We start from the raw sequence: 22777 nt of genomic DNA, 5'->3' as shown, positions 1-22777 counted from the left end.
TTTTTTTTAAAGGAAAGGCCCACTGACTATATTCAATCAATAATAAATGTGTTGTGGCCCTGCAATGTGTCACAGAACTGCAGTGTTGCAGAGTTATTAACTGTAGCAGAGCCGTGGTTTCCCAGGCAGGAAATAAATTGGCGCAAGCCTGCAGGGCAATTAGAATTTTTTCCCTTTTTTTTAAAGGAAAGGCCCACTGCGTATATTCAATCAATAATAAATGTGTTGTGGCCCTGCAATGTGTCACAGAACTGCAGTGTTGCAGAGTTATTAACTACAGCAGAGCGGTGATTTCCCAGGCAGGAAATAAATTGGCGCAAGCCTGCAGGCGAAATAGAATTTTTTCCCTTTTTTTTAAAGGAAAGGCCCACTGCGTATATTCAATCAATAATAAATGTGTTGTGGCCCTGCAAATGTGTCACAGAACTGCAGTGTTGCAGAGTTATTAACTACAGCAGAGCGGTGATTTCCCAGGCAGGAAATAAATTGGCGCAAGCCTGCTGTTAAACTTAGCTGGCTGCGTATGATTTTTTTTACGTTCTCCACCCAGCACACACGTACCCAGAACGCTGAGGACTATCAGAGGCAGGCCAAATAGAATTTTTTCCCTTTTTTTTAAAGGAAAGGCCCACTGACTATATTCAATCAATAATAAATGTGTTGTGGCCCTGTAATGTGTCACAGAACTGCAGTGTTGCAGAGTTATTAACTACAGCAGAGCGATGATTTCCCAGGCAGAAAATAAATTGGCGCAAGCCTGCAGGCCAAATAGAATTTTTGCCCTTTTTTTTTTAAAGGAAAGGCCCACTGCGTATATTCAATCAATAATAAATGTGTTGTGTTCCTGCAAATGTGTCACAGAACTGCAGTGTTGCAGAGTTATTAACTACAGCAGAGCGGTGATTTCCCAGGCAGGAAATAAATTGGCGCAAGCCTGCTGTTAAGCTTAGCTGGCTGCGTATGATTTTTTTTTACGTTCTCCACCCAGCACACACGTACCCAGAACGCTGAGGACTGTCAGAGGCAGGCCAAAAAGAATTTTTTCCCTTTTTTTTTAAAGGAAAGGCCCACTGACTATATTCAATCAATAGTAAATGTGTTGTGGTCCTGCAATGTGTCACAGAACTGCAGTGTTGCAGAGTTATTAACTACAGCAGAGCGGTGATTTCCCAGGCAGGAAATAAATTGGCGCAAGCCTGCAGGCCAAATAGAATTTTTTCCCTTTTTTTTAAAGGAAAGGCCCACTGCGTATATTCAATCAATAGTAAATGTGTTGTGGCCCTGCAATGTGTCACAGAACTGCAGTGTTGCAGAGTTATTAACTACAGCAGAGCGGTGATTTCCCAGGCAGGAAATAAATTGGCGCAAGCCTGCAGGCCAAATAGAATTTTTTCCCTTTTTTTTAAAGGAAAGGCCCACTGCGTATATTCAATCAATAATAAATGTGTTGTGGCCCTGCAAATGTGTCACAGAACTGCAGTGTTGCAGAGTTATTAACTACAGCAGAGCGGTGATTTCCCAGGCAGGAAATAAATTGGCGCAAGCCTGCTGTTAAACTTAGCTGGCTGCGTATGATTTTTTTTACGTTCTCCACCCAGCACACACGTACCCAGAACGCTGAGGACTGTCAGAGGCAGGCCAAATAGAATTTTTTCCCTTTTTTTTAAAGGAAAGGCCCACTGACTATATTCAATCAATAATAAATCTGTTGTGGCCCTGCAAATGTGTCACAGAACTGCAGTGTTGCAGAGTTATTAACTACAGCAGAGCGGTGATTTCCCAGGCAGGAAATAAATTGGCGCAAGCCTGCAGGCCAAATAGAATTTTTGCCCTTTTTTTTAAAGGAAAGGCCCACTGACTATATTCAATCAATAATAAATGTGTTGTGGCCCTGCAATGTGTCACAGAACTGCAGTGTTGCAGAGTTATTAACTATAGCAGAGCCGTGGTTTCCCAGGCAGGAAATAAATTGGCGCAAGCCTGCAGGCCAAATAGAATTTTTTCCCTTTTATTTAAAGGAAAGGCCCACTGCGTATATTCAATCAATAATAAATGTGTTGTGGCCCTGCAAATGTGTCACAGAACTGCAGTGTTGCAGAGTTATTAACTACAGCAGAGCGGTGATTTCCCAGGCAGGAAATAAATTGGCGCAAGCCTGCAGGGCAATTAGAATTTTTTCCCTTTTTTTTAAAGGAAAGGCCCACTGCGTATATTCAATCAATAATAAATGTGTTGTGGCCCTGCAATGTGTCACAGAACTGCAGTGTTGCAGAGTTATTAACTACAGCAGAGCGGTGATTTCCCAGGCAGGAAATAAATTGGCGCAAGCCTGCAGGCGAAATAGAATTTTTTCCCTTTTTTTTAAAGGAAAGGCCCACTGCGTATATTCAATCAATAATAAATGTGTTGTGGCCCTGCAAATGTGTCACAGAACTGCAGTGTTGCAGAGTTATTAACTACAGCAGAGCGGTGATTTCCCAGGCAGGAAATAAATTGGCGCAAGCCTGCTGTTAAACTTAGCTGGCTGCGTATGATTTTTTTTACGTTCTCCACCCAGCACACACGTACCCAGAACGCTGAGGACTATCAGAGGCAGGCCAAATAGAATTTTTTCCCTTTTTTTTAAAGGAAAGGCCCACTGACTATATTCAATCAATAATAAATGTGTTGTGGCCCTGCAATGTGTCACAGAACTGCAGTGTTGCAGAGTTATTAACTACAGCAGAGCGGTGATTTCCCAGGCAGGAAATAAATTGGCGCAAGCCTGCAGGCCAAATAGAATTTTTGCCCTTTTTTTTAAAGGAAAGGCCCACTGACTATATTCAATCAATAATAAATGTGTTGTGGCCCTGCAATGTGTCACAGAACTGCAGTGTTGCAGAGTTATTAACTATAGCAGAGCGGTGATTTCCCAGGCAGGAAATAAATCGGCGCAAGCCTGCAGGCCAAATAGAATTTTTGCCCTTTTTTTTTAAAGGAAAGGCCCACTGCGTATATTCAATCAATAAAATATGTCTTCTGGCCCTGCCTACACAATTCTGTCCCTGGAGTATTACTGCAGGGCGCAATGCTCTGCACGGCCGATTTGGAAAAAAAAAATGTGCAACACTGCTAACAGCAGCCTCCACAGTACTGCACACTGTTAGATGTGGCCCTAAGAAGGACCGTTGGGGTTCTTGAAGCCTACACTAACTCCTTAAACTCTCCCTGCCTAACCACCACTTCTGTCCCTGTAGTATTACTGCAGGGCGCAATGCTCTGCACGGCCGATTTGGAAAAAAAAAAATGTGCAACACTGCTAACAGCAGCCTCCACAATACTGCACTCTGTTAGATGTGGCCCTAAGAAGGACCGTTGGGGTTCTTGAAGCCTATACTAACTCCTAACGCTCTCCCTATAGCAGCTCCGGCACCAACAGCACTGTCCCTCAGCTATCTCACAAGGCATCTGTGGCGAGCCGCGGGAGGGGCCGACTTTTATACTCGGGTGATATCTGATCTCCCCAGCCACTCACTGCAGGGGGGTGGTATAGGGCTGGAACATCACTGGGGGAAGTTGTAATGCCTTCCCTGTCTTTCAATTGGCCAGAAAAGCGCGCTAATGTCTCAGAGATGAAAGTGAAAGTAACCCGAATATCGCGTGGTACTCGTTGCGAGTAACGAGCATCCCGAACACGCTAATATTCGCCCAAGCATCAAGCTCGGACGAGTACGTTCGCTCATCTCTAGCTAGCACTCTCGACTCGGAATCCAGCTATCCGAGTTCAAATCTTGGTGGAACCTGCATAATAACTTTAGCCGCACATGGGTTCTCTGACTTTTGCTAATACTGTGTACTCATAGGCCCAAGCCCATTTCTAGAGTAGCTGTAACATTTCTCATGTGTAGTCGTGGTCGAGTGGTTAAGGCGATGGACTAGAAATCCATTGGGGGTCTCCCCGCGCAGGTTCAAATCTTGCCGACTACGTTAATATTTGCTGCTCTTCTAAGTAAATCGGGAATATTAACAAGTATGTGCCATGGTGTGGGCTTTTGCAAGTCACATAATGAGTAATGTGTTCAAAGTGTAGTAAATATTGAGTGTTTTTTGCACAGCAAACTTTCCACTGCGTTTGTCACGCAGATTCAAATACTGCTGCCTACAATTTCTTTTGCTGACCTTCTTGATCTGTGGGAGTCAAAAAAAGCCTGCCAAAAATGTAACTTTCAACAAATATGTCCCTTTGGAAATTTTCCTTAAGGCACAGATGGAATCCTTTAGATTAAATGTTTGCTGAAGTGATGGAAAGGGGTCAGAGTGTGGAAACTATCTAGTGCCTTTTGGACAACAATCTTTCCTCCAGTACAACTTTTCTAGGTATATTGGTCTCTCCTTTTAGGCTGCTCTTAACTCAGTGTGCTGTTCCATGGTCTAATGGTTAGCACTCTCGACTCAGAATCCAGCTATCTGAGTTCAAATCTTGGTGGAACCTGCATAATCACTTTAGCCGCACAAGCGTTCTCAGACTTTTGCTAATGCTGTGTACTCATAGGCCCAAGCCCATTTCTAGAGTAGCTATAATGCTTCTCATGTGTAGTCGTGGCGATGGACTAGTTAAGGCGATGGACTAGAAATCCATTGGGGTCTCCCCGTGCAGGTTCAAATGCTGCTGACTATGTTAATATTTGCTGCTCTTCTAAGTAAACCAGGAATATTACCAAGTATGTGGCTTGGTGTGGGATTTTGCAAGTAGCGGAATGAGTAATGTACTTGCGGCTACAATTTCTTTTGCTGATCTTCTTGATCCGTGGGAGTCAAAAAAGGCCTACCAAAAACGTAACTTTCAACAAATATGTCCCTTTAGAAATTCTCCTTTAGGCACAGATGGAATCCTTTAGATAACATGTTTGCTGAATTGATGGAAAGGGGTCACAGTGTGAAAACTATCTAGTGCCTTTTAGACAACAATCTTTCCTCCAGTACAACTTTTCTAGGTATATTGCTCTCTCCTTTTAGGCTGCTCTTAGCTAAACGTGTGGTTCCATGGTGTAATGGTTAGCACTCTGGACTTTGAATCCAGCGATCCGAGTTCAAATGTTGGTGGAACCAAAGGGGCGTTGACTAGCCTGCAGCGAGCTCTGATGCACTGAAACGGGACTCCCAAGCCAAGAGGCTTCTATCGCTTCTTTTGACATAATAAATCCCTCAGACGACCTGAGCTACCACAAATTCAACTGCTTAGCCATTGGCTGAGCGCTCAGCCAATGGCAGATAGCTCTTAGCTATTCATTCATGAATAGCAATATCTTAGCTATTCATGAATGAATAGCTAAGAGCTATTTGTCATTGGCTGAGCGCTCAGCCAATACCTAAGCAGTAGCTGCTATTGGCTGAGCCCTCGGCCAATGTGCACAGCCCTTTCAGGAGGCGGGGATTTTTAAATCCCCGTCTGCTGAAAGAGCTCAGTAGCAGTGCCGGGGAGCCGGGCGGAGGACATGGCTGACAGCAGGAGAGGTGAGTACCTTTTTTATTATTTTTTTTAACCACTTTTTTATGATTATCGGGGAAGGGCTGGGGAAGGGCTTATATTTCAAGCCCTTCTCCGATAATTATTCTGCAGGGCTTGTCAAAAACCACTGCTTTCAATGGGATCGGCAGCAGTGCCGATCCCATTGAAAGCAATGGGATAGCATGCCGCTGACTTCTGCCACAGCTGTGACAGCTGCCACAGCTGCCACAGCTGTGACAGAGGATTCCTTCATCCCTGCGGGCATGAAGTCAGCAGCATTCTCCATATGTTTTCAATGGGGCTAGCGCTGCTGCCGCTGGCCCCATTGAAAAGACTGGCGATGTCGCAGCGATATCCCAGCAATTTTGGGATATCTGCCTGCGTTTTTCTCGTACTGCAATGCGAGACTTTAACTTTAGAATCGCATTGCAGTGGAGAAAAAAATGCCAGTGGGTGGGAGCCCTGAGTCAGTGAGGCCTTTCGTCTTTATACATATAGATAACATATATAGTATGTACTTATTGCTATAAGTTTAGCTATATAGAACGTCCTCCCTTTTTCCCCTCCCAGTCTCTGAATACTACCGGTAGTTGATCTTTGTCCTTTTGCCATGTGGTCTGTAGTGCTGTGTGCAAATTTCTCCTTTGTTCTCGACTCAATGCTGGAGAAAAGGGAGGGGCAAGGAGCAGGAAGCCAGTATGTGTGTCATGTGATTCAAGTTGGCTGAATGTGGAGGTAGTCTGATATTGCAGAGACTACCTCCCCATCATCCAGACTACTGAACCCATCTTCAGCAGCCAATGCAGCAGACGTCTGACTTCAGGTTGCTGTCCAGCAGCAACCATGATGAAAGATGTTGTTACTTGTCTCTGTAAATCAAATCATTATAGTGAAATACATATAGTTGTACAATAAATAGACAGTTTACGCTGGTCAATGCTCCTCTCCACCACAATCCCCCTTTGAAATGTCTATTTTACTGTCCCTAACTCCTATCCACCTTCCCTGATATGCCTTTCCAAAACAGTTCTGCGGCCCTTTTGACAACCCATTGCTTATTCATGGGCTCCCAGAGTCACCGACTTGGCATATCAGATGATCAGCTGCTTTCCCTAAAGCTGAATCTTGTTGTATCTGGGGGGAAGGGACTGCAGTGGAGCATAAGGTTTGTCGACATCTGTGTTTCCGTGTTCCAAAAAGGCACATGGTCGGCACTGCACCAGTGATTGTCTTCTCGCACATTTTCTTTCTACATGGTATGACACAGCAGGCAATAATTGCAAAAATGATTAGGTCACACAAGACAGCAATGCCTATTTGGGCCAGGATCCTTTGCCACCCGCTCATCTATGAAAAGTACTGGTCCCAAGGTTCAGTTATGCTTGAGTTCCTTTTTAGTTCTTCCGATAGTGCAGTCAGCTTCTTAATGGCAACTGTGACTTTATCTGTGGGTCCTGTATTGTCTGGGATGTAGGTACAACATGTCTTCTCTATCATCTTACAGACACCCCCCTTTTCCACTAATATCATATCTAGGGCTATTCTATTTTGAAAAGTCATAGTCGAGGTGGGCCCTAATTGATTAGCTACTCCCTGTAAGGCGTCCCTGGTATAATTTACAAACCGTTGCTGATTATAATAGATATAAGTAATCCAGTCAACATTTTTGTTTACAGTAATAATTAGGAAAATTGACTCAAACCTAGCCTTAACCTGGTCTCTAGCTTTAAACTCGTCAGGTACCCCCCTTGGCTGTCCTATAGCATCAGTATACACTTGTGGATCCAAGCTGCCACCCGGGGCTTATCTTCTTGCCCTATGGCGGCTGTTGGAAGTGGCATTAATATGCCCAATGCATCAGACAGGATATGGAGGGGCATAAGGGCCTTTGCTAGAGTGCATTTCCCTGTCCATCTACCTTCCAGGTAGGTCCTCAACCTCATGTCCCCACAAAGCCAGTAGACATCTCCCAAGGATTGAACTTGATTCTGTGTCCTCTGCCCTCCTCATGTTCCGGAGGAGGAGCAATACCCGTCGGTGAAGTTCCCCCAAAATCTCCCTCCACCCCGTCTGTTTGCATAGCAAGTGTAATTTCCGGGGTAGATGGTAATGCTCCCCTCCCCCCCCCCCCCCCCCCCCGTCTAACCAGTCCCAACAGGAGAAATGCCCACAGCACAACAAGGCCAGCTCCTCTGGAGGTGAGGCTTTCTTACAATGTGAAGCATGGATCCAAGTAGGTTTTCCGTCCAGCTTCACAGCTGTGGCAGTAGTCAGGAGACACATCCGCTCACTAACCACGTCAAGGTTCCTTGCTTGTAGTGAGTCCCTATACTACTATAAATACATCACAGAAGGGGAAATAAAAACAATTACAGAAAATGGCCATATACTTACTGACTAAGGAGGGCAGATAGCTGCATCCTCTCATCATGCAGGTAGCAGACTACCAAATGAAGGAGCCAATTACACCTGTGAGGGACACCGATGAAACAGCCCCTCACACAGCCTCTTAATATAGAGGGGGGTAGCTGATTGGTGTATACTCCCACACAGAGTGGATACAAAGTGGCAGATCTTCTGATACATGTAGTGCACCATGCAGACCAGCAACCTATTAATGACGCCATAGTAGTTTGTTCAGGTTGCCCTGCACCCCGAAAAGTAAAACCACATTGGTACTGCCACCCTGGGCTTCCCTTGGAATTTTAAAGCCACACTGCATGTGAATAATAGATAATAAATGCAAGGCATTAGTTGGATTTTGGCCAAGACACATCGGCTCACTAACCACGTCAAGGTTCCTTGCTTGTAGTGAGTCCCTATACTACTATAAATACATCACAGAAGGGGAAATATAAAAACATAGAAACAATCACAGAAAATGCCCATATACTTACTGACTAAGGAGAGCAGATAGCTGCATCCTCTCATCATGTAGGTAACAGACTACCAAATGAGGGAGCTAATTACACCTGTGAGGGACACCGATGAAACAGTCACTCACACTGCCTCTTGATATAGAGGGGGTAGCTGCTTGGTGTATACTCCCACACAGAGTGGATACAAAGTGGCAGATCTTGGAGTGGCCTTTTGTTGCATTTTCCGGCCACTCTCTCAGGCAGCAAATCAAGAGTATAGGTACAAGCAGCACTCTTTTAAGTCTTGCAGTGAAGCAGGACTGAATAAAAATATGCACGCCACTAAAGGGAATCCGGATCCAAGAATTCCAAATTGTCACAAGAAAAGAATGGTTCGTGGCAGCATGTAAGGATGCAATAAAATCAATCCTTTATTTTCTCCCCATAGTAAAAGCTGCAACGTTTCGATCTCTATGGGAGATCTTTGTCAAGCATAATGAGACCCACATTACACCCTCCATATATAGCAGCAGAATAAAATCTAACAATCAACACGTGTGTATTTACAAACACATAAACATACCATTGGTGTAGTCCCAACGTGCCCTCGCTCTGCATTATGCCCAGCGGCGTCTCCAGTGTACTGTGCCCATGCACGGGAGCTCCTGTGAATCGCGAGATCCAGATGACGTGGTCACGAAGCCGCTGACGTCATTGCACGTACCGCGAATGCGTGAGAGTTCTCACACATCGCGGGACCTGTCAGCCAAGACAAGAAGTCAGGAAGAGTTCAAGCACGGCGATCTGCGCACGTACAGAAGCTAACAGCACGCTTGAGCGACGGCAGCAGAGGAAAACCTCAACAGTCAGTACCCCGCACTGCCAATAGAGGGCAATAAGCCATAATTACATATAGAAGCAATAGAATAAAGCACCATCATAGAAAAAGGGTCTATGGTCAAATATTTCCCAAATACATATATGGAAGCAACAATACTCATGACTAAATGAAAATCTAAAGAGAAAAAATATATATCTTACAAAAAGGGTGCCAAAAAAATATTTTTATTAACATCCATATAATATGTAATTTTAAAGGTGAAGTCATAATGAGAAGAGGACACGTGCGAAAATGGAGCATGTCACGGTTTTTTTCATGCTCCATTTTTTTTTATTCACTTTTATTGACCATCCGCGGGTATTTATCTACCCGCGGGTGGTCAATCATATTTTGCCTGTGGACATGAGGCCTTAACATCCAAATTTTATGTATGGAATCTAATTTTCTCGCTTCCCAATGTCATAGAAACCTGAAATTTGGCACGAGCATTGATTATGTCATAAATAGGAAAAGTTAATGGGTCCCAACTCGATTATTCAATTCTAAGCGCCAAACAATTAGCGTCCAAATTTTACGTATGGAATCTAATTCTCTCACTTCCTGATGTCATCTATATACAGTATATATATAAATATATATATATATATATATATATATATATATATATATATATATATATATATATATATATAAATTAATGTCTGTCTGTCCGTTATGCATTACTGCCCCATTCATCCAATCGCCATGAAACTTTGGGAAGTTGCTGAGTACACTCCTGGGAAGATTACTGGCATAGTACATCTATCCTATGATAGGTGGCGCGCGTGCGAGCATCATCGACAGTTATGCCCCCCAGACAAAGATCGTTTGATTTCCATTTCAAGCACAAAAGCAAAAGGCATTACGAGCAACGGGATGAGTGTTCAACTACAAAATGATGCATCCGCCGATATTGAGAATGCTGAGGTAAAATGAAAGCTGTGCTGTGATTGGTTGCTACTTCTTATACTGCTGAGGTAACATGAAAGCTGTGCTGTGATTGGTTGTTATATATTATACTGCTGAGGTAACATGAAAGCTGCGCTGTGATTGGTTACTACTTCTTATACTACTGAGGTTACATGAAAGCTATGCTGTGATTGGTTGATACTTCTTATACTACTCAGGTTACATGAAAGCTGTGCTGTGATTGGTTGCTATATATTATACCGCTGAGGTAAAATGAATGCTGCGCTTTGATTGGTTGCTATTTTTTATATTGCTGAGGCAAAATAAGAGTTGCGCTGTGATTGGTTGTTATTTCTCTTTCTGCTGAGGTAACATGTAAGCTGCACTGCGATTGGTTGTTATCTAGAGATATAAAAACGAATGTATGTATGTTTGTCTGTCTTCGCAGCAATGCACGATGGGTAAGCTAGTCTATATATATATATATACAGACACACACATACATTCAATTTTATATATATATATATATATATATATATATATATATAAAATTGAATGCATGTGTGTGTCTGTCTGTCCTTTATGCGCCACTACAACATTCATCCGATCGCCATGAAACTTTGGGAAATTGTTGAGTACACTCTTGGGAAGATTATAGGCATAGTACAACTACCCTATGACAAATGGCGCGCTTGCGAACGTCGACAGCTACGCACCCACCCCCCCCCCCCCCCCCCCCCGCACGTAGATCATTTGCCACCAATTGTCTCACTTCTCAATGTCATAGAAACTTGAAATTTGGCACGAGCATTGATTATGTCATAAATAGGAAAAGTTAATGGGTCCCAACTCGATTATTTAATTCTAAGCGCTAAAGAATTAGCATCCAAATTTTACGTAGTACGGAATCTAATTCTCTCACTTCCCGATGTAATTTGGCATGGGCATTGATTAAGTCATAAATAGGAAAAGTTAATGGGTCCCAATTCAATTATTCAATTCTAAGCGCCAAAGAATTAGCGTCCAAATTTTACGTACGGAATCTAATTTTCACACTTCTCAATGTCATAGAAACTTGAAATTTGGGACGAGCATGGAACATGTCATAAATAGGAAAGTTAAAAGGTCCCAACTCGATTATTCAATTCTAAGCGCAAAAGAATTAGCATCCAAATTTTACGTACGGAATCTAATTCTCTCACTTCCCGATGTAATTTGGCATGAGCATTGATTATGTCATAAATAGGAAAAGCTAATGGGTCCCAACTCGATTATTCAATTCTAAGCACCAAAGAATTAGCGTCCAAATTTTACGTACGTAATCTAATTTTCTCACTTCCCAATGTCATAGAAACTTGAAATTTGGGACAAGCATGGAACATGTCATAAATAGGAAAGTTAAAAGGTCCCAACTCGATTATTCAATTCTAAGCGCAAAAGAATTAGCATCCAAATTTTATGTACGGAATCTAATTCTCTCACTTCCCGATGTAATTTGGCATGAGCATTGATTATGTCATAAATAGGAAAAGCTAATGGGTCCCAACTCGATTATTCAATTCTAAGCTCAAAAGAATTAGCGTCCAAATTTTATGTACGGAATCTAATTCTCTCACTTTCTGATGTCATCTATATATATATAAAAATGAATGTATGTATGTCTGTCTGTCCTTTATGCATTACTACACCATTCATCCAATCACCATGAAACTTTGGGAAGTTGTTGAGTACACTCCTGGAAAGATTACTGGCATAGTACAACTATCCTACGATAGGTGGGGTGTGTGCAACCATCGTTGACAGTTATGCACCCCAGACAAAGATCACTTGATTTCCATCTCAAGCACAAAAGCAAAAGGCATTAAGAGCAAGCGGGTTCAACTACAAAATTATGCATCCACCGAACGTTTCGCAAGACAATTGCTGCATATTGAGAATGCTGAGTTAAAATGAAAGCTGTGCTGTGATTGGTTGCTACTTCTTATATTACTGATGTTACATGAAAGCTGTGCTGTGATTGGTTGCTATATATTATACCGCTGAGGTAAAATGAATGCTGAGGTAAAATGAATGCTGCGCTGTGATTGGTTGCTATTTTTTATATTGCTAAGGCAAAATAAAAGTTGCACTGTGATTGGTTGTTATTTCTCTTACTGCTGAGGTAACATGAAAGCTGCGCTGTGATTGGTTGTTATATTTTATACTGCTGAGGTAACATTAAAGCTGCGCTGTGATTGGGTGTTATATATTATAAAGCTGAGGTAACATGTAAGCTGCATTGCGATTGGTTGTTATATATTATACCACTGAGGTAACATGAAAGCTGCGCTGTGATTGATTGTTATCTAGATATATAAAAACGAATGAATGTATGTCTGTCTGTCTTCGCAGCAACGCGCGACGGGTAAGCTAGTACACTATAAAATAGCTTAGTCATCTACTATGTCCTAAGCGTTCATCTTTGCAAAGAACAAAGATTTGTTTCCCCTAAGTTATCACTAGAGATGAGTGAAACGTATTCGTCCGAGCTTGATATTCGTGCGAATATTAGGGTGTTCGGGATGTTCGTTATTCGTAACGAACACCATGCGGTGTTCGGGTTACTTTCACTTCCTTCCCTGAGACGTTAGCGCGCTTTTCTGGCCAATTGAAAGACAGGGAAGGCATTACAACTTCCCCCTGCGACGTTCAAGCCCTATACCACCCCCCTGCTGTGAGTGGCTGGGAAGATCAGATGTCACCCGAATATAAAAGTCGGCCCCTCCCGCGGCTCGCCTCAGATGCCTTGTGAGTTAGATGAGGGACAGTGCTGCTGGTACCGGAGCTGCTGTAGGGAGAGAAATAGCAGTTAGTGTAGGCTTCAAGAACCCCAAAGGTCCTTATTAGGGCCAGTAATACCTGTGTGTTGGCTGCTGTTAGCAGTGACTTTTTTTTTTTTTTTCTCAAAATCGCCTCTGCAGAGCGTTGCACCTGGCATTAGGGACAGAAGTGTTGGATAGGCAGGGAGAGTGTTAGGAGTGAGTGTAGCCTTCAAGAACCTCAACGGTCCTTTCTAGGGCCATATTTAACCGTGTGCAGTACTGTGCTGGCTGCTGTTAGCTGTGCTGCATTTTTTTTTTTTTCTCAAAATCGCCTCTGCAGAGCATTGCACCCTCCATTGATGCTACAGGGAAAGAATTGTGTAGGCAGGGCCACAACACAGTTATTATTCATTGAATATACGCAGTGGGTCCTTTTGGTGTAAAAAAAGGGAAAAGAAATCTATTTGTCCTGCCTCTGTCCGTCCTAAGGGCTGTGGACACGTGTGAGCTGCGTGTACAACGTTAAAAAATCAGACGCACCCAGCTACGGTTTACTGCTGGCTTCGCCATTTGCTTTCCTTAATTGGGAAAAAAATACCTGCTCTGCCAGAGTTAATAACTCTGCTACCCTCAAGTTCTGTGACACATTAGCAGGGCCACAGCACAGTTATTAAACTTCTCATGTTCATTGAATATACGCAGTGGGTCCTTTTGGTGTAAAAAAAGGGAAAAGAAATCTATTTGTCCTGCCTCTGTCCGTCCTAAGGGCTGTGGACACGTGTGAGCTGCATGTACAACGTTAAAAAATCAGACGCACCCAGCTACGGTTTACTGCTGGCTTCGCCATTTGCTTTCCTTAATTGGGAAAAAATACCTGCTCTGCCAGAGTTAATAACTCTGCTACCCTCAAGTTCTGTGACACATTAGCAGGGCCACAGCACAGTTATTAAACTTAGATTATTCATTCACTAGAGGCAGTGGGGCCTTTCGTTTTCAAAAAAGGGAAAAAAATTATATTTGGCCTGCAGTCTTGCGCCAATTTATTTCCTGTCTGTGAAATCAAATCACTGGTAATACAGCATGCTGAGGGGTAGGGGTAGGCCTAGAGGACGTGGACGCGGCCGAGGACGCGGAGGGCCAAGTCAGGGTGTGGGCACAGGCCGAACTCCTGTTCTAGGTGTATCGCAGCCGTCTGCTGCGCGATTAGTAGACAGGCACGTTTCTGGCGTCCCGACAGTCATCGCACAATTCATGGGTCCACGCGGGAGACGGTTATTAGATAATGAGCAGTGTGAGCAGGTCCTGTCCTGGATGGCAGAAAGTGCTTCGAGCAAACTATCGTCCACCCGCAGTTCTGCGCCGTCCACTGCTGCAAATCAGAATCCTCTGTCTGCTGCTCCTCCTTCCTCCCAGCCTCCTCACTCCACTCCAATGACACCTGCTCAGCTGCGTGAAGACTCCCAGGAACTGTTCTCTGGCCCCTGCTCAGATTGGGCAGCAGTGGTTCCTCTCCCACCAGAGGAGTTTATCGTCACTGATGCCCAACCATTGCAAAGTTCCCGGGGTCCGGGGGATGAGGCTGGGGTATTCCGCAAACTGTCTCAAGAACTTTCTGTGGGTGAGGAGGACGATGACGATGAGACACAGTTGTCTTGCAGTCAGGTAGTAGTGAGGGCAGTAAGTGCGAGGGAGGAGCGCACAGAGGATTCTGAGGAAGAGCAGCAGGACGATGAGGTGACTGACCCCACCTGGTTTGCAACGCCTACTCAGGACAGGTCTTCAGAGGGGGAGGCAGGGGCAGCAGCAGGGCAGGTTGCAAGAGGCAGTGCGGTGTCCAGGGGTAGAGGCAGGGCCAGACCAAATAATCCACCAACTGTTTCCCAAAGCGCACCCTCGCGCCATGCCACCCTGCAGAGGCCGAGGTGCTCTAAGGTCTGGCAGTTTTTCACAGAGACGCCTGACGACCGACGAACAGTGGTGTGCAACCTTTGTCGCGCCAAGATCAGCCGGGGAGCCACCACCAACAGCCTCACCACCACCAGCATGCGCAGACATATGATGGCCAAGCACCCCACAAGGTGGGACGAAGGCCGTTCACCGCCTCCGGTTTGCACCCCTGCCTCTCCCCCTGTGCCCCAACCTGCCACTGAGATGCAACCCCCCTCTCAGGACACAGGCACTACCGCCTCATGGCCTGCACCCACACCCTCACCTCCGCTGTCCTCGGCCCCATCCACCAGTGTAGTTCAGCGCACCGTCCAGCCGTCGCTTGCGCAACTGTTGGAGCGCAAGCGCAAGTACGCCGCCACGCACCCGCACGCTCAAACGTTAACCGTCCGCATAGCAAAATTCATCAGCCTTGAGATGCTGCCGTATAGGGTTGTGGAAACGGAGTCCTTCAAAAGTATCATGGAGGCGGCGGCCCCGCGCTACTCAGTTCCCAGTCGCCACTACTTTTCCCGATGTGCCGTCCCAGCCCTGCACGACCACGTCTCCCGCAACATTGTACGCGCCCTCACCAACGCGGTTACTGCCAAGGTCCACTTAACAACGGACACGTGGACAAGCACAGGCGGGCAGGGCCACTACATCTCCCTGACGGCACATTGGGTGAATTTAGTGGAGGCTGGGACAGAGTCAGAGCCTGGGACCGCTCACGTCCTACCCACCCCCAGAATTGCGGGCCACAGCTCGGTGGTGGTATCTGCGGAGGTGTATGCTTCCTCCACTAAAGCACCCTCCTCCTCCTCCTCCTCCTCCGCAACCTCTGTCTCGCAATCAAGATGTGTTAGCAGCAGCATGTCGCCAGCAGTCGGTGTCACGCGGTGTGGCAGCACAGCGGTGGGCAAGCGTCAGCAGGCCGTGCTGAAACTACTCAGCTTAGGAGATAAGAGGCACACGGCCCACGAACTGCTGCAGGGTCTGACACAGCAGACCGACCGCTGGCTTGCGCCGCTGAGCCTCCAACCGGGCATGGTCGTGTGTGACAACGGCCGTAACCTGGTGGCGGCTCTGCAGCTCGGCAGCCTCACGCACGTGCCATGCCTGGCCCACGTCTTTAATTTGGTGGTTCAGCGCTTTCTGAAAAGCTACCCACGCTTGTCAGACCTGCTCGTAAAGGCGCGCCGGCTCTGCGCACATTTCAGCAAGTCCCACACGGACGCTGCCACCCTGCGCACCCTGCAACATCGCTTTAAGCTGCCAGTGCACCGACTGCTGTGCGACGTGCCCACACGGTGGAACTCTACGCTCCACATGTTGGCCAGGCTCTATGAACAGCGTAGAGCTATAGTCGAATACCAACTCCAACATGGGCGGCGCAGTGGGAGTCAGCCTCCTCAATTCTTTTCAGAAGAGTGGGCCTGGTTGGCAGACATCTGCCATGTCCTTGGTAATTTTGAGGAGTCTACCCAGGTGGTGAGCGGCGATGCTGCAATCATTAGCGTCACCATTCCTCTGCTATGCATCTTGAGAAATTCCCTGCAAAGCATAAAGGCAGCTGCTTTGCGCTCGGAAACGGGGCGGTGGAAGACAGTATGCCGCTGGATAGTCAGGGCACCCTCCTGTCTATTTCTCAGCGCGTACAGGAGGAGGAGGAGGAGCATGAGGAGGATGAGGAGGAGGGGGAAGAGACAGCTTGGCCCGCTGCTGACGGTACACCGGCTGATTGCCTGTCATCCTTTCAGCGTGTATGGCCTAAGGAGGAGGAGGAGGAGGAGGAGGATCCTGCAAGTGATCTTCCTAGTGAAGACAGCCATGTGTTGCGTACAGGTACCCTGGCACACATGGCTGACTTCATGTTAGGATGCCTTTCTCGTAACCCTCGCGTTGCACGCATTCTGGCCACAACGGATTACTGGGTGTACACACTGCTCGACCCACGCTATAAGGAGAACCTGCCCACTCTCATTCCCGAAGAGGAAAGGGGTTCGAGAGTGTTGCTATACCACAGGACCCTTGCGGACAAGCTGATGGTAAAATTCCCAGCCGACAGCGCTAGTGGCAGAAGGCGCAGTACCGAGGGCAAGGTAGCAGGGGAGGTGCGGAGATCGAGCAGCATGTACATCCCAGGCAGTGCAACAGTCTTTAAGGGCCTGGACAGCTTTATGGCTCCCCACCAAGACTGTGTCACCGCTCCCCAGTCAAGGCTGAGTCGGCGGGAGCACTGTAAAAGGATGGTGAGGGAGTACGTAGCCGATCGCACGACCGTCCTCCGTGACGCCTCTGCCACCTACAACTACTGGGTGTCGAAGCTGGACACGTGGCCTGAACTAGCGCTGTATGCCCTGGAGGTGCTTGCTTGTCCTGCGGCTAGCGTCTTGTCGGAGAGGGTGTTTAGTGCGGCTGGGGGAATCATCACAGATAAGCGTACCCGCTTGTCAACCGACAGTGCCGACAGGCTAACACTCATCAAGATGAACAAAGCCTGGATTTCGCCAGACTTTTCTTCTCCACCAGCGGACAGCAAGGATACGTAAGCAATACGTAGGCTGCACCCGCGGATGGAAGCTACGTTCTCTCTCACCATCCAAAACGGGGACATTTCTGCTTCATCAATCTGTGTCTAATATTCCTCCTCCTCCTCCTGCTCCTCCTCCTGAAACCTCACGTAATCACACTGAACGGGCAATTTTTCTTAGGGCCACAAGGCTCACTCAAATAATTTTTCTGAACAATTTTTAAAAGTTTCAATGCGCTTAAAAGCGTTGGAACTTTAACTTGAACCAATTTTTCGTTACACTGGGCTGCCTCCAGGCCTAGTTACCACTTAAGCCACATTAACCAAAGCGATTAATGGGTTTCACCTGCCCTCTTGGCTGGCCATGGCCAATTTTTTGGATGTACATTAGTACTGTTGATACAGCAATTTTTGTGGGCCCTCGCCTACAGTGTAATCAAATTAATTTTTAGCCCACCTGCATTACAGCTGACGTTACCTCAGCTGTGTTGGGCAATGCAATGGGATATATTTATGTACCGCCGGTGGCTTCCTGGCACCCACCCAGGCAGTGGGTCCACAGGGAATTATAAATGCATCTGTTTCCACTTGTAAAGAACCCCAGTCTGACTGGGGCATGCAGTGTGGGCCGAAGCCCACCTGTATTACGCACGGCATTACTACCTCAGCTGTGTTGGGCAATGCAATGGGATATTTTTGTGTACCGCCGGTGGGTTCCAGGGAGCCACCCATGCTGTAGGTGCACACGGAGTGTAACCTACATGTGTCCACTTGTAAAGAACCCCAGTCTGACTGGGGCATGCAGTGTGGGCCGAAGCCCACCTGTATTACGCACGACATTACTACCTCAGCTGTGTTGGGCAATGCAATGGGATATTTTTGTGTACCGCCGGTGGGTTCCAGGGAGCCACCCATGCTGTAGGTGCACACGGAGTGTAACCTACATGTGTCCACTTGTAAAGAACCCCAGTCTGACTGGGGCATGCAGTGTGGGCCGAAGCCCACCTGTATTACGCACGACATTACTACCTCAGCTGTGTTGGGCAATGCAATGGGATATTTTTGTGTACCGCCGGTGGGTTCCAGGGAGCCACCCATGCTGTCAGTCGACAGGGACTTCACAATAGGGAGTTGTACCTGCCTGTGTCTATGAATTAAAAAGCCCGGTCTAACTGGGGCATGCAGACACCTGGACAGAATGAATAGTGTGTGGCACATAGGTTCCCCATTGCTATGCCCACGTGTGCAGCTCCTGATGGCGGTGGCACAGCATTCTATTTCTCATTGCTTCTGTACAGCATTGTGGGCTATCGCCCCGCCCCTTTTAAAGAGGGTCGCTGCCTAGCCGTGCCAACCCTGTGCAGTGTGTGCCTGCGGTCCCTCGTCATGGCAGACGCACTTCTAAATAGACATGAGGGTGGTGTGGCATGAGGGCAGCTGAAGGCTGCGCAGGGACAGTTTGGTGTGCGCTGTGGAGGGGAGGGGGTGCGGTTGGGCAGCATGTAACCCAGGAGAAGTGTCAGTGGAGTGTCATGCAGGCAGTGATTGTGCTTTGTTGGAGGTAGTGTGGTGCTTAGCAAAGGTATGCCATGCTAATGAGGGCTTTTCAGAAGTAAAAGTTGTTGGGAGGGGGGGGGGCCCACTCTTGCCGGTATTGTGGCTTAATAGTGGGACCTGTGAACTTGAGATGCAGCCCAACATGTAGCCCCTCGCCTGCCCTATCCGTTGCTGTGTCGTTCCCATCACTTTCTTGAATTGCCCAGATTTTCACACATGAAAACCTTAGCGAGCATCGGCGAAATACAAAAATGCTCCGGTCGCCCATTGACTTCAATGGGGTTCGTTATTCGAAACGAACCCTCGAACATCGCGGGAAGTTCGTTTCGAATAACGAACACCCGAGCATTTTGGTGTTCGCTCATCTCTAGTTATCACACATCCAAAGTGGCCACATTTAGAGTGTAATAAAGTCTGGTCAAACAAGACCTTGCTTCAGACAATGGTAATGTTAGAACTGGATTAACTAAGCTCAGCAGGTCTTTACTAGAGAGGTTCATAGTCCATGCGATGATATACTCATAAAAAATTAAATTATACACTCACTATAGTTTATATTTTTGGCTATTGAAACACAAGATTGGGGGCTGCAAATAGCCACTTTTATATATTTTCACCACAATAATCATTCATCATTGTCACAATCATTACAGTAACTTTTTTTCCCCAAGTAAATTATTACACAATATTAGCACTCAATTTTCCTATTTTAAAGGGGTTGTCTCGCGAAATCAAGTGGGGTTATACACTTCTGTATGGCCATATTAATGCACTTTGTAATGTACATCGTGCATTAAATATGAGCCATACAGAAGTTATTCACTTACCTGCTCCGTTGCTGGCGTCCTCGTCGCCATGGTGCCGTCTAACTTCGGTGTCTTCTTGCTTTTTTAAACGGGCTTGCGCAGATGGATCTTCTCCCTTCGGCTGGTCTCGGAAGCATCGGCGTTTTGGCTCCGCCCCCTTGTACGCGTCATCGCATAGCTCCGCCCCCATCACATGCCGATTCCAGTCAATCAGGAGGCTGGAATCGGCACGTGACGGGGGCGGAGCTACGTGATGACGCGTACAAGGGGGCGGAGCCAAAACGCCGATGCTTCCGAGACCAGCCGAAGGGAGAAGATCCATCTGCACAAGCGCGTCTAAAAAAGCAAGAAGACACCGAAGTTAGACGGCACCATGGCGACGAGGACGCCAGCAACGGAGCAGGTAAGTGAATAACTTCTGTATGGCTCATATTTAATGCACGATGTATATTACAAAGTGCATTAATATGGCCATACAGAAGTGCTGAACCCCACTTGATTTCGCGAGACAACCCCTTTAAGATTTGTAACAAGTAGCTTATTATGCAATATGCATTCACATAATTTTCATAATTTTCCCACAAAACAAAACTCAAACAGATATACTAATAATCCAACTCATGAAAATTAATTTGTACATAACAATATGCCAGTAGTCATCATCAATCATGTACATCTCACACTTACACTTCCCCTGTCTTCACCAATCCATCCAGTATGCAGTATTTTTAAATTCCACATTTGTATGGCGTTCTGCATCATCTCAGATGTGTAGGCACAAAACTATTACTAGGATCCACAAACATTTAACAAACGATTTACCTGTACACAGACAGACATTACACATTGAACAAGGGTCTTCCTACAGCTAATGTTCATAAGAAAGATGGGGTCTGTCTTTCAACACATATGAATTTTTCTAAACTCAATATGAATTTAGGCATTCGTGGTTGGTTTTACAACATTCAGGGCTGAAGCAAAGCTAACACTATCTATTATATGGTGATATCATATCTCAATGAGTGACCAGGGTTCTGTTCTTGTATTCCTACAAACAACAAAAAGGTTATTAGTAGAGATGAGCGAACGTACTCGGTAAGGGCGATTTCGCAATCGAGCACTGCGATTTTCGAGTACTTCACTATTTGGGTGAAAAGTACTCGGGTGCGCTGTGGGTGAGCGGGGGGTTGCAGAGGGGAGTGGGGGGGAGAGGGAGAGAGAGATGGCTCCCCCCTGTTCCCCGCTGCTACCCCCCCCCCCCCCCACTCCCCTCTGCAACCCCCCGCCCCACAGCGCACCCGAGTACTTTTCACCCAAGTAGTGAAGTACTCGAAAATCGCGGTGCTCGATTGCGAAATCGCCCTAACCGAGTACGTTCGCTCATCTCTAATAAGAACATAACGTGCTCTATTATACAAGTAAGTACAAATATTTCAATTTTACCCGGCATTGCGCTCCAAGTATATAAGAACATAACGTGCTCTATTATACACATAAGTACACCTATTTCAAATTTTTCCTCCCAAATTCTCTCTTGGTCCTCAGCATTCCCTCAATAACCGCCTTGAGACAACAATTACGGCATACAAAATACCCCTTATCGACAGGTTGCCCGGTGAATCTTTGGAGTAGGCAACACTAAATTACCTGTCTTTGATGACCACCAGCGGTCGGACTAGGCACAGGAAGACAGGCAATCACAAATAAGTTACACAGGTAGACAACTCAAAGCTATCTTACCGTGTATTGTAGAAAGGATAGATAAATACTAAGCTCTGGCTTAGTATTAACAAGTAGATGTTAGCAACTTTTTGCATTATGTAGGATGGCATAAGGCACGATAAATTAGAGGAGCAGATTCACTATTGCCTGACTGATACGCCACATAATGCATCTAAATTTGTTTGGAAGCTTCAATAGCATCCTTCTTGAATGGTGATTGTAAATTTTCTTCTTTGGAGCATTGGTTGCATTGAGCATAAAGAATTTGCACAGCAATTTTCCAAAAAGAAAGTAGACAACAAGGATAGGAATCAAACCTATACTTAAAGAGCACAATGACTGCTTGCGCATAAGTGTCAGCGGGTAAGAGGTTGCGCGAGAGAGGCAGCGGGTGAGGGGTTGCAGCAGCGGGTGAGGGGTTGCGGCAGCGGGTGAGGGGTTGCGGCAGCGGGTCAGCGGTTGCGGCAGCGGGTGAGGGGTTGCGGCAGCGGGTCAGCGGTTGCGGCAGCGGGTCAGCGGTTGCGGCAGCGGGTCAGCGGTTGGGCAGCGGGTCAGCGGTTGCGGCAGCGGGACAGCGGTTGCGGCAGCGGGACAGCGGTTGCGGCAGCGGGACAGCGGTTGCGGCAGCGGGTCAGCGGTTGCGGCAGCGGGACAGCGGTTGCGGCAGCGTGTGAGCGGAGTGTGAGCAAGTCTATCTTCACTACTTCCACAAGTAAATTGTAGATCCCCATTAGGATGAGCTCCATGCCTGGCAATGTCATCCAGTGTGCTACTTGTGCAATGTATGCGGTCCTTGATCAGCCGATCGAGGGTGCATACTGTTGCGCAAGATGCATGCACGTTGCAAATTTAGAAGCCCAAATTCTGGATCTAAATGGGCAACTGGCAACACTGAGAGCCATTGCCATCATGGAAAGGAGTTTGGTGCTCACTGAGCAGGCACTCGCTGGGGTAGAGGCGGAGGGCGGATGGTAGTACGGAAGAGCAGGGGGAGCAGGCAGTCAGCTGGGTGACAGAAAGAAGGAGGGATAGAGGGAAGAGAACCAGGGAGGCTAGTCCTGAACTGGCACAACCCAACAAGTTTGCACGATTGGCAGATGAGGGGGATGCCATTACAGAGCCAGCACCGCTGCAGCACGACACGCCCTCTGAACGCCAGGGGGATGACTGCTCCAGTGAGACAGGGACGGGGAGCGCAGGGCAGGCTAGACAGGTTCTAGTGGTGGGGGACTCAATTATTAGGGGGACAGAGAGGGCAATCTGCCATAAAGACCGGGATCGTCGAACGGTGTGTTGT

Source organism: Eleutherodactylus coqui, chromosome 11 (assembly GCF_035609145.1).
Source record: "Eleutherodactylus coqui strain aEleCoq1 chromosome 11, aEleCoq1.hap1, whole genome shotgun sequence".
Classification (NCBI taxonomy): domain Eukaryota; kingdom Metazoa; phylum Chordata; class Amphibia; order Anura; family Eleutherodactylidae; genus Eleutherodactylus; species Eleutherodactylus coqui.
This window is presented reverse-complemented; position numbering follows the sequence as displayed.